Raw genomic sequence first — 13,330 nt, 5'->3', positions numbered from 1 at the left:
CCGCCCCTCGCACCAGCCTCAAGCATGACCTGCTGAACCAGCTGCGGCTCCTGCATTTTTTTCCAAAGCGTATCTGGACCAAAAAAGAAAAGGCTCAATTCCACAGGGAATTTATTTGAGTCTTATGGACTCATACAAGCTGCTGGAAAGAGCACTCATCTCAGGTATAAGGAAAGGAAAATGGCAGACTGGAGTAACAGTTTAAATTCAGACTGACATATATTGTGCTGATATTCACTAACAACTAATTTTCCATCAACATAAAATTGTTCTCATCCATGAAATTATTCTGGATTTATATCTGTATACATGAGAACAGCGTTATGTTCATTAACAGACTAATTCACTGAAATACTGCATCAGCCACAGTTTTCCCTACTGAGATAGTTATATTTGTGCCTATTTAAAAAAATAATGATGTTTATTATATATGAGCTCCCCTTTTAACTCAAAATCTGCATTTTCCTTTGCAGATATGGCTTGCTGCTATGGAATTACTTCTGTAGCTGTACTTTCATTTGTCCTCTGTAGCTGCATTATCAGATCTTACAGGATTTTTGCTTCAACCAAGCAAACCAAAGCAAAATCCACTGATGGCAATGAAAATTTGCACCACTGACCATACAGCCTCCTTTGAAGGAAAGCCTTCAAGATATTAGCCATGAGAAAACATATCCAACAAATTGTAACACCTTCTATATAGTCACCTAAACCCACCGCGTTTGCATAAAGCAAAATGGCAAGTTCTATAATGTGGTTAGTGCATTCAGAGAAGGATCTAAAATATTTTGAGAGGATTTTCATGATTTTTCTTTATTAAAAGCACACTGCTTTCAGGCTGAACAACTTACTCTCTTTCACACTGTTAACTAATTTCCACTTAAAAGTTTGTCTGTGGATCACCAGCTAAAGAGTGAGTCCCTAAATTTTTGACTTCCTATATGGGTTTAACTTTTGCACTCTTTTCACCGATTTCAGTCAGCCTACTTCTGCTGTAAAGCAAAGCAGCGGCAAAATTTTCTGTAGAAACCAGACTTGAGGCAGAATCTAGAAATCAATAGTTCCTGTCAATATTATAAAGGCCGATTTTCAAAGAGGCCAAACAGTCACAGTTCCTGCAATCAGCACCTCAAAATGCCAGCCTAAGAATTTGTCATACCCCTTACAGTTATGGATGTGCCAATGCAGCCCTAATTTTCAGATTGCTAGAAACGAATTTGTTAAAGATCAATGCTTCCTTTGAAAATGATCTCCTCCAAGATGCAAAGACGGAGAGTCTCTGTTACAGGTAATTTACTGCAGCTTGCAGCTACAGACATAAAAAGCAAACTGTTTGCCTCTGGTGAAAAACGGTAATGACTCCAGGAAAATGCCCTTACAGTCTCAGAAATACAGTGGAAGAAGCGCTGTGGAGTAGCCAAACGTTTTTTTTCTTGTGGGAGAGAGTGAATTGCTCGGGTCTTTTACCTTGGCTAGGAGTTTCCTGCTGCGTGTTAAATAAAAGTCCAGCATTAATTGAACTGTGAGAAGCTCCCCCCTGCACTGGAAACTCCTGAACATCTACCTGAAAAACAGCGATCGTTTTAATTATTTCCTTTCTTCTACTAGAAAAGTCAACATATCACTTTGCAGTACTATCAAGAGGTCTCTGACATCTTCAGCCTCCTTTATAACCTCTTTTATAATAAAGAATTATCTGAGGCTAAGAGCAAGCTAAGAGCTGCTCTTTCAGGCTCTACCAGGGATAAAGGTTCCTTCTGTCTCACCTGCTGGAGCGACTGCAGACAGACAGACAGGACATCTTGTCCCAGGCACTTCCAGAGCTGTGAGGGATATAAATGATTGTGAGAAATAGCGGGAAAGAGCATGCAGGTTTGTAAGAAGACCTTATGATTCCTTTGGAAACATCTGCAGTGATTTAGGAGTGTGTTGGCCCCTACCTGTTTGTTATCAGGCCTCAGCTTGAGATTGCCAGTCTCCAGTTGTAATGCTGCCACGGTAGCTCTGCCTGCTCTAGTAGCACTAGAGCTAGCACTGCTCTAGTGGCTACCTGCAGTGGCTCTTCACATGAACCTATCAGGCTTCACTTTTAGGTTCATTTGGAGGCATTCGTGTGATCTCTGCTGGTGTCTCAGCCAAGCTGGTGGGCAGTCCCACCCCCAGCTGCCTGCACGGCACTGCAAGCAGTCTGTGTCATTGTGACTGTAGGCCAGATTTGCCAACCTCCAAGCAAGGGAGAAGCTGAAAATGTTCTTGGACACAATGAGCCCTTAAAGAGCTTGATGTGCCTGGGGACAAGTGACACCATCAATAGTGGCAACCTGCCTGATCTCAGCCACGGATAGGGGATCTGGGAAATCCTCAGTTCCCTCTTCAGACCATTAGTCCTCCTATGTGACTTTCAGTATGTCCCTTGGGCCCAAATCCTCAAAAGATTTCACACAGCTCCTTGAAGGAGCAGCATTGTGGTCTCTGTGCCTCATGGACATATTGATACTCAACAGCCCATGAATGTGTGGTTCCCTTCCTCCCCTCTTCTCTGTACCACCAGAGCAACCTTTCCAAAGTTGGGCTTTGTGTGAAAGAGATATAATAGGTTTAATCCTCAAGAGCAAAAAGATGCCAGATTCACAAACAGTTAATCCAGAGAAAAGGCATTCAAGCTTTCTGGTCACTGTAAAAAACGTCCATGCTCCAATTTTCCTCTCCAAACCATGAATCCAGTCTAATTATTTATGACTTTAGATGGGAAAGGCTTTATATCTAGGTATCCCTTTGGAGATGTTCTGGTAATGGAGAGTTATAGTAATGTTTTGGCTAGCAAAACAGTATTTTATTTATACATCACTTCTTACACCTAACAATATGAACTGAACTACAGTCCCTCTACAGTAAAAACAAAACAAAATAAAACAAAACAAAAAAACTCAAACATGTCTCAGGTCATACCAGCAACAGTACAAAATAGCTTTAGAGAAGAGGAAACCAGTGCAGAACTGATCAGGCAGGGTAGACATAGCTGAATTAATCAAACTGAGTTTTTCCTGCGCTACACTTAATGCACATTGACTCTTCTAAAAGACTCATAGGTTGCTAAAGATCACAAGCCAAGTTTTTTGGTTTTATGTCAACATGGAAAAAAAAAAGGCCTCCAGTAACACCATGCTATAGTATTAAATGAACAGCGATTTAATAGGAGGAGCTGAATCATCAAGGCCATTACCTCACCTCTCATCCAAACACAAGCCAGGGCCAAACACTGTTAAGCTTTAAAGGTCCCATATGATCCCAAGCCAGCGCAATAAGGCAACAGGAGTAAGGTTAACACTACGAAGCAAAGCACATACATGGAAGATCAAACACACCAAGCACAGAGGAAATCTAATTTGGCCTTATAATAACATCAGCATTTGGGGTAGGCTTAAAAATAAATGCACATACAACATGTTTAAGGGAAGGGAACAGGAATGTTACCACTATAAAGATTCTTTTGAGTCCTTATGAAAACGCCTCCTTCTACAATGCAAAGAAAATGGGCTTTTTTGGAAATATTTTTAGTCTGAGATTCAGGCTAAACCCACCAATTCACTCCACATATGGTATACTTTACCTATTACACAGATGTTAATGCCTTACGATGACTCCCTCTTGGACTTCAAGAAAGCAAGCTTTGTGGGGAAAGATCCCTACCCCTTACCAATCTCTGAGCCATTCAAGGCTCGTGTCCCTGTCCATGTGCTTGACACTACTAGATGCTGGCAAACTGCTGTAATGAAAATGAGTGAATTTCAAAGAGGAAAAAAAAAGCCAATTACTTTAAAGTATCAAGGTCTGGGCTATATGTATCAGCCAAGTTTTTGTAAACATAAAAATCCAGTAATATTTTTAAAGAGATTTCTGAAAGTCATGCATAGCTGAAAAAGGTATTACTGAATCTATAACCTAAGGTAGTTATATATATCCAGAGACAGAGAACTCTTAATAACAAGAAAAGGGAAACAACTTTTTCTTGTCTTCCACCTCATTATGGAGCTGAAGGCTATGCATCTTTTTCCTTCTTTCCCTCTTTAAAGAGAAAAAAAAAGAGTGAGAGGGGGCTGTGCTCCTTAAAAATCTTTGCTGATGTGGAAAAAGGACAGGTGCTTGTGCACCCTGCTTCCACAGCTTCACTTAACTCCGAGAAAGACCTCTCAACAAAGATGCTCTTCCTTCAGAGCATCTCATTGCCACAGTCTGCTCAACAGAAGAAAGCCAGTGGGTTGCCCTTCTCCGGATCCAGCTCACCCCCTCGGTACTCAGGCCACACGGTGGGACCTCATCTTGGCAGCAGCCTACATGTCAGCTGGTAGCACCATGCTCAGCACATGCCCAGAGAAAGCTGGGAGGAGGGGACTAACATGCTACTGTGAAAGAGGCAGGGATTAAGGCTCACTGGGATCAACGCTGAACAGGACAAATGAAGGCAGAGCAGTAGCAGGACAGGAAGGGAAAAGCTAACGTCCATCCCATTGGGGTCTTCCATGGAAACCTATAGTAAAAGCCAAAGTCCCCTTCCTCTGCTGTCAGCAAAAATCTTGCAAATCACTCAGCAAAATGACTCATTTCCCCCAGCTCTACAAAGTAAGAGTCTGCTGAGCCATTAGCTTGTGCTAGGCCTGGGGCTCTACATGAGTACCAGCAGGTGCCTGCTCGAGAACAAGCTAAAAAGGAGTAAGGTGCTGTGAGAAGACCTTGAAATGGGCCTACACTCAAGAATGCCATTAAGGATGCATAATGAAGCTCTCAAATGTTGGGAAGTTGCCGGACTGATGATCTGACAGTTACTGATCCTATAGCAGTTAACAGCATTGGTCTCTGAGAATTTCCCTCCGAACTGATTATCCCAAATTAGTGAATTAGTGGGCACGTTAGTGCATATAATAACACACCCTCTTCTTGAAGAGAATATGAAAATAATTAATGTCAGCAAAGCAATCAGTTAATGAGCTCCAAAGAAGTGCCTAGATGGAATTACACATTCTAGTTCCAAACCCGTAGTATGTTTTTAGTGCCCTCATTTTCTTTTAAATTGAAGTGTTTTTAACTTTGACATTTCTGCTGACCAAAATTGCTGCCAAACTGTTCCAGTTCATTTTTTTTTCTAGATTTTTAAGGTGGTTGTAAAAAGGGATTTACCTTCACCTTTGGAGAGCATTAGATTATGTTAAGTAATTCCAGGTAGCATCACTGTGGGACTTGCTGCGGTGTAGGTCTTTATATTTTCATTTTTATTAAACAGTAGGGAGAAGATGCCTTGGGAATCCCTTAAAAGGTAGTCCATTGCATTCTCCAAAATACCTAGTTTATAGCATTTGTCCTGGTTGTCTGGCTTCTGTTAAATACACTTCAGATGTCTTTCAGAACTTAACATGAAGGTACGGGCAAAGAGGGGAGAGAAGGGGAGCAAATTTTTACTAAAATGTAAAAAACAGTTTAATGGGAGGTCAATAAACATGAGAAAAATGCTCTTCTGATCTGCTAATCATTACTCCATTGTTCTCCCTACCATTACAAAGACCTCTTTGATTTTACAGCCAAGTTCTCTCAAACCTGCAGAGAAATTTTAATTTAGGCAATATGATTCTGTGATTATATCCTTTTTTCTCCCTCCACAAACTACATTTCTACACATGCTCTGATTTGATCAGACATTTGGTAATTGTATTGCCTGGAGGGTAAAATATAAAATTAGGGATTTATCATCCCAATAGGACGACAACCCCTTTCAATTGAGACTAAAGAGGCAGCTTGGAAAAAGCCAACAATTGTCTTTTCTCCCTAGGTAACATTAAGTTAAAAACAGTTATCCCACTGTAAGCGGAGGCAATGCAGTTGTCATTGCTATTTCTGCTTCCTATTCCTTCCAACAGGCTGGACCAGGGCCAGAGACATTAAAGCTCGGGGGAGCTTTCCTTTGGTTTCAAGAAGTTTACAGCTCAGGGTAGAAAGAAATTGGGAAACTTCTCAGCTGATGTCAGCTGTCACAGAACTGTAGGCCATCTGACAGCCCTCAACAGCTGAGGTTTTACCCTGAAGTCTAGCAGCATTAGAAATAGTGAGCGCAGTTGAGGCCAGTACCTTGGGAAAGCAAGGGCTGGAGTATGCTCTGCAAGTGCACCAAGTGTGCCTGCTGAGCGTCAGCAAAGACTGTTAGGTCAATGTGTCCTGTAATGGTGGCTTATCAGGATGAGATTGCCCCAGATTTTTCTACAGTGGGTTTCTGGATAGGACAGCCCATGAGGCTCATCCATCCTGGCAATTCTGGATCTCTAGCTGGGTACAGATGTCACATTTTCCAGTCTATGGAGATAAGGCTACATTTCTCAGACTTCTCTTGTGGGGGAAGGCCAAGATGGACATAATTGGAGACCTTCAAATGACTTTCTACCACTAGGAAAGCTTAGCTCGTTAAAAGGAAGGTTTGCTTCCCATATGAGAGAGCTAGGAAGGAAACAGCTGTCCCCACAGTGAAGTCCATGGCCAGGATGGTGTATAAACAAGGATTTACACTGTGGTCAGCAGTTTTCTAGAAGCATGTCTAGCTTGCAACAGCCCTTCTCACAGACCTGGAGCACATGAAACTTAGAACAAGCCTCTCTGTAGCCATGGAGTGCAGAAAGCAGCACAGCTTCTTGCAGAAATCAGGATATTTCATCTTCCCCTAGACATCTGCAAAGGCTTTTCAGGCCTAGCAGCGCAGCCAGAGTACTGACCACCTTCAGCTCTGCCTGAAGAAATACTCAGTATTTCTATGGCTATTATTTCACTAGCCATCTCTCGCAGTCACTACACAGAGTCTAGGATGTCCTACTTTGACCCATCTCTTGCCAGGGAGATTACTAAAGTTTGATGGTTGAGTCTAGCCTTTTTTTTTCCTTTTGTCATTTTATTTAACAATATAATCTCTTAATATATACAGACAATGAAAATATCACTTTTAATACTCAATAAAGCTGCTATGCAGAATGAGAGAGCATCAATGAACTGAAGTATCTGTCTTGCTGCTTGCTAGAGGGGAAGCAATTGGGTATGACTGTTGGGACAACAGATGCTTAAATCTTGTTCTTGTTAAAAACAGATTTTTCTTTCTTTTTTTTTTCTGAAGTAGACAGCTCATCTTGAATTTTCGGTCTTCAGATAATTGTTTTGATTTGTGCTAAAGTGTGTTCAGCTTATTCAAAATTGACAGAATTGTAGAAAAATAAACTATTTTGAGAGCACTTATGAAGACCAAATCATAATCTAAGGTAGTCTGGAAAATAGTCTAATTTATAATTCATGTAGTCAACTGTAAAAGAAGACTGCATGACTTCGTTGTTAGTAATAACAAAAAAATATATAGCTCAGGCCTTGTCTATTTTAAATAGCCTGGAAAAACACATTTGGAGACATGGATTCCACAGAGATTAAGAATGATTTCAGTAACTCACATTTTTAATAGTCTCAGTATAAACTCATTCCTGTAATTCTCAGAGATTTTTTTAAAAATATATTTTTATATTAAAATCTACGGAACATGAATTTACAGGGGAGCAAAGTGCTGTTATAGGCATATATTTTGCCCAGAATGCCCACACTGGGCTATGCTAGTAGTTTTTCAAATGCAGAGATGAATTTAACTAAATGTAGTTAACCTCTTTCTTAAAAACTCTCCTGACAGTTTGCTGTATCACCCACAACAGAGTAACAAGGGGGCAAACTGCCTACCAATATTTTTCAAGACTACATTATCTGACCACTTTCTGATTAAGAGTTGCTAATATAGCTCCATGAATTTAACAGATGATGAACTGTTACTTTTTCTTGTCAACACACAAAAACTGTTTGGGGCTCAGGGGCTCTACAACTGCAAGAAAAACTAACCAGAAAATAATCAGCATTCAGGACGTAAGCAAGGAAAAAAGCACCAGCCAAGATGAGCATTAAGTCACTTGTTGAAATTCTACAAAATGCATTACATGATATTCCAACTACAACAACAGTAAAAGAAGACTGAACTCTTAAAATTAAACATGCAAAAGTTAGGAAATAACAGACTAAAGGTTGACTGTGATGTACAGACATTTCTCTATGAATAAGGTCACTGAGGATCATGTCTTAATTATAGAATCACAGAATAATTGAGTTTGGCAGGGAGCTCTGGAGAACATCCAGTCCAACTCCCTGCTCAAGCAGGGTCAGCTAAAGCAGGTTGTCTAGCACTATCTCAAGTTAAGTTTTGAATATCTCCAAGGATGGAGATTCCACAACTTTGCTGGGCAACTTGTTCTAGTGTCAATGACCCTCACAATTCCACGAACACTGCCGCCAATGCCTCTTTCAAACATGACTGCTGCAATGCCAGCATCTCCAAGCTCTGTTATTTTGTCATTTAGAAAATGGCACTACTCTAGGAATCAGCACAAGCTATGTGTAAGAGATGTAAAACGAGATACTTTGATCCTGAGGGTGCAGCACTGTTCTTGCAGCCCAAGCACAGAGGCCATAGCATTTCAAAGAGCAACCTATGCTACTGCCAGGGCAGAAGCAGCCCTGATAATACAGCATTGATTCCTCACTAGTGTGGAAGTGGTAGGGGATAGGGAGAACCCACAGAGTTGACCAGAGACAGGCAGGAGAAACCCAGTCTGCAGCCTTCACCCCATATCTAAGCTAAGGGAGCTGAAGATCCTCTGGAGGTCTCTCTCTCTTTTTCTCTCTCTCTACTGACTGCAGAGAAATTCTGGATGACTAGCTGAAGTGTGACACTACTTCAAGGGACAGCTTATATGAATTCTGGAGAGTATTCTTGCGTAGGTACTAAAAATCCAGCCCAGGTCCAGGTCCCTTGTGCACTTTCCAAAACATCTCAAACCTGAACCCTCCCATGGAAACTTGGAAGCCTTTAGATTGCCAGATAAAGTCAGTAGTGATGTTATTCAAATTATTGTAGTCAGCTGTAAAAGATCATAACACAGAGCACTCATATTACAACATGCGAAACAATCTAATTTATACTTAAAAAGAAAGCATGAATCATTACACATAGCTAACAGTGACTGCTCATTTAAGCAGATTAAATATTACAAGGTGTTTTAAAATATTCATTAGAAGAAGGTATTTTCTCTGCTGCTTGTGAATGCCGCTCCCCCTTGAGGAGTACCACCTCAGCAGTTCTTCTTAAATTAAAAAGACATTAAAAAGAAAAGAATTGTCTTCATCTGCTCAATAAAAGTTGAGAAATGGATTTGGAAGGAAAATGCTTCTTTCTGTAAGACTACTGAAGCTGTTGAACACTAGTTACCCATCTAGTGGACTAAGAGTCCAGTCTTAAACTTACATAAATTCAACTGGAGTAGCTTTAACTTTTACTCAGTCCCTGGAACCCACTGTTTTGCTTTTAAGCATCCAGTACAGAAAAGTACTTTAGTGCATACTCAGTATTAAACCCAAGAGCAGCTCCACTGTCTTAAGTTGTGCTAGTTATTAAAGGTTAGGTGCATGGTGAATTAACTTTTTGAACTGGGTTCTCACATTCTCTTTAATCTGGGAGACATCAGATAGGAGCTTTACCAGTGCTCCAGAATTTCAATAACCTCATTAAATTTTGTGGGTCCTTTAGTTTGTTTTCTAATTGTCCCAACTCCTGTACCCCTGGGATTATGCAAAGCCTCCCTGCTCCCCCTAGTAAAATGCTTCCAGTTCTCTATTGATGTAAGTGTAGCACAGAGCAGGGATATCTCTGAGGCCATGGCCACCATCTCTGGTAACCCCGCTCCCTGGTGTTAAATGGAAGATTTGGGGCAGCAATCACAAAACTCCAACCTCAAAATTGTGTGGCTTTCGGATACCGGAAAATTGCTAAAAATAGCACCCATCAAAATCTTCCTGACATGCTTCTGAACTTGGAGGCAACTTCCTCACCTTCTAGCTGTCCTCTAAAATTTCCCCAAAATACCTAGGATCATCATGCCATTGATCAATGAGAAGTTACAGTTTTCCTCAAGATATCCAGGAAGAACTCACTTTAGCAACTTTACTAGTCAGGGTAATTCTGGAGATCCAAACTTTGAAAAAATTAATACTAGTAACTTTTAAACAAAAGACTCTCATTAATGTCTTTCCCTTACAGCAATGGCATAAGGGGTGCCACAAGGATAGGGGAAATTTTGGAACATATGCATGTGTTGTGCATGCAATAAGTTCAAGCAAAGGTTAAGCCCTGTCTGAGTCTCAAACAAGTTTGTTGTTTCAAGCTTTGTTTTCAAACCATTTTAAATGATGAGGTTTTTAAAACAGCTGTAGTCTTCAGTTTGAGAGTTTAAGATTTAATTGATTTTTGAAGGCAATTACACAAAAACACCAAACTCAGTACACAGTTCTACAGGCATAGTGCCTGTCAGGAAAAATGAGGTTTGCAGTGTCCTTCCAGGTCTATCAAGACAAGCTAGCATTTCAGTCTCATTCTTTCACTGAGATAATGTCTACTTTTACATCACTTTTGGAAGAGTCCTTTGCCCTGTGGGTCTTAAACTGAAATAAAAACCATCGTTGTTTGTTGTTTGAGAATTTGATTTAGGGTGGGGGTCTGTCGTATAACTTAGCATATCCCAAAGCTCTGCATCTGGCCAAGTATAACATAGCAAAGTGAAACAGCCAAAAATAAATGAGACAGCAGTCAAGCAGGGGGCACTTATGTGATGCTCTCTCCCAAAAGACACATGCAAAAGTGGGCAGCCAAGACTCCATACTGCCCCGTAACAGGGTCAACATATTCCACATGCCATCTTCTCCCCCAGCACGCAGACCCAGAAACACTCTTCTCAAATCATCCCTGTTGCAGCAATGCTGGAAGGCAAATCCCTTCCTTGGCTATGGAGCCCCAAAGCTCTTCAGTGGAGCTTCTTGGGTTTTATTGATCTCTCAAATGAAGACTAGAAACATATCTCCATGCAGGTTGCCCCTGTGGGGACTGAACTTGGCTATGAAAAGGAGACATTCTGCTATACAAGTCGAGAGGTCCAGCTCCCACAGCTTGAGTCATAGCCAGCTCATCTGTCAGGTGAAGTGGCCACTAGCAGCGGAGGGGAGAGGACCATAGAGGTGAGGGCTGGCACTGCTTCCCAGGCAGCGCTGCAAAATGGCCTAATGTTCTCAGCAAAGCCATTCGGGACAACTTGCAGGTGTTTATTCACGTGCAACATATGTCTGTGTTCAAGCTTTTAAAAGCTTTTAAAAGGGACATATACAAATGAAGGAGGAAGTATTAACATTATATTCAATTTAATTACTAAACCTTGCTCTCAGCCATGACTGAGTTTCCATGCCAGAAGAGAAAGCCAAGTGGATAAGAAGCAGTATCAGCTTGTGAGTGAGCATATTGTATCCAGTCCAAACTGACAGGAAAAGAAATGCAAAGTCAGAAAACTTACACAAAGGACATGCAGGACGACAGCTCCATGCCTTCTGTCCTCGTTCGTAAAGATGTCATTGGGGAATTCATGGAGAGCTGCAAAAAAGGAAAAAAAAGCCCAGATGCTTAATCAAGTGACTCAGAACTGCAACATATACTGTAAAGTAATATAACCAAAACCCCATCTGACTCTCTCTGTAGGGCGCAATCTTAGAACAAGTACAATTTTGCGACCCTGTGCCATAGGCGCTTTGTTCCTTTATGGTGTTCATTTAGCTTCACTCGTCCTGTTGTCATATATGGCTTTCTGTGAATGTTCACTGTGTAATTTGCTTCCATGGCAACCATAGCGTTATGTATCGCAAAAACACCTTGAAAATTGCAGATAAAGTCTACGCAGGCAGCATTACACTTTTCTCAAGGGGAAACGGTGCATTGCAGAATGAGCAGGTCACACTCAGCAAGAATGGACAACCTAGGGCTTTGTATCTAATAGTGCATGGGTAAAAGCAGGGGGGAAAGCAGGTGGTACAAATATTAAAAAGCAAAAACAAGAACTTGATTTACTGACCACAGAGCCTCCTATCAATACAGTGCTGAGCTGCACACATGACTGCATGCTGCATGTTATGCCCATGAGCAGCTGAGCTCTGTGTCCCAGGCTTCCTCCGCCACCATTTTTGCTTGAACGATAAGAACAACTGTAATACCCAGCTGCCCACCAAGAAACCATTAGTTAGGAAAGTAGGGGCTGGATTTGTGATCTGTCATGAAATAAATACAGGGAGTTACAATCAGTACCGCTGGAAAGCATGTCTTATTGCAGGGCCCAGAGCCTGTGCTGCCTGGGCACTTCCAGGCTCGCTCGTCTAGCAGAAAGGACATGGTCCCATTGGCTGGGCTTGCTTTTCCCTGGTCTGAGTTATTGCTCTTAACACCCCTTTCCTGTGCTCTAGGAGGAAGATACTTTCTCTTTTCTAATCTCTTTCTTATGGAAAAGGCCATATTTGAATCAGAACATGCACATTTAGGAAAAAAAAATAAAAAGGCTCGAGTATTACTGGATATGACCTTGATAGTACCTGCACTTCGTCACTGTTTCTTTCGTTTCATAGAAACAAACCACTACCTTTAAATCTATGCACCGCTGGGAATCTCTACAAAGGACCATGCAGTGTTCTTTCTTGCATCCTTGTGTACATCAGAAACTGCCTGAGCAACTGCAGAAGTAAAAATCGAAGTCATAATCTTTGTTTCTGTCTTCACCCTCCCCGCTCAGGGCTGATGAATTTGTCAAGAAACCCCACGGAGAGGATCATCTTTCCAAGGACTGGTACAATCTAAAACTCATTGTGTACCAAAGGGACATTGAACTGCACAGGGAGGTAGTTTTTGTCCAGCCGGTTGCATCCTGCTGGTCAATGTGGCACTGGTTATGCCGTGGGACAACTTGGCTTGCCATGGCCCCAACACTGCCCGTCCAATGGTGGCAGCCAATGGCCCAGCCCCGCTGTCACACAAAGGTGATTGCATCTCACATGCACCATCGCTTTCCTCTTTCAGCATTTGGCAACAGTAGCATCAGTCTATAGATGAGGCACAAGCAGTTAGGGATGTGAAATAATTTGCCTGGGATGACAGTGCTCCTGTGGCTCAAACAACGTGGTTCAGGGGAAAAGATCTATGAGCATAAACAGCCTGGCCACAGAGAAGCCCACAAGGGTGAGGACAACGGCTCTCACAAGTGTCAACATCTCAGGCCCAAACATCTGCAGGAAGTTCAAAGAAACCATTTTTTCATTCTGGCAGATTTTTCTACCTGACTGGAGATGAAAAGGAGAATCACCAAAAGACTAAGAGGGACCTCAAACAGTTGTTTAATCCATCCCTGCCCAAAGA

At 41.6% G+C, this 13,330-nt stretch overlaps 1 protein-coding gene across 1 annotated transcript in view; it reads right to left on the bottom strand.

Annotated features, from left to right (window-relative positions):
- The window catches only part of SLC24A3 (solute carrier family 24 member 3), a 95,577-nt gene extending 84,057 nt beyond the window's left edge, over positions 1-11,520 (bottom strand). Inside the window, exon 1 of the mRNA XM_062571335.1 lies at positions 11,451-11,520. The gene's annotated coding sequence lies outside the window, so the exon portion shown is untranslated. The remainder of the gene's footprint in view (positions 1-11,450) is intronic.
- Between the last annotated feature and the right edge of the window lie 1,810 nt (positions 11,521-13,330).

The sequence above is a fragment of the Rhea pennata genome, chromosome 3 (assembly GCF_028389875.1).
Source record: "Rhea pennata isolate bPtePen1 chromosome 3, bPtePen1.pri, whole genome shotgun sequence".
In the NCBI taxonomy this organism is placed as follows: Eukaryota; Metazoa; Chordata; class Aves; order Rheiformes; family Rheidae; genus Rhea; species Rhea pennata.
This window is presented reverse-complemented; position numbering and strand designations above follow the sequence as displayed.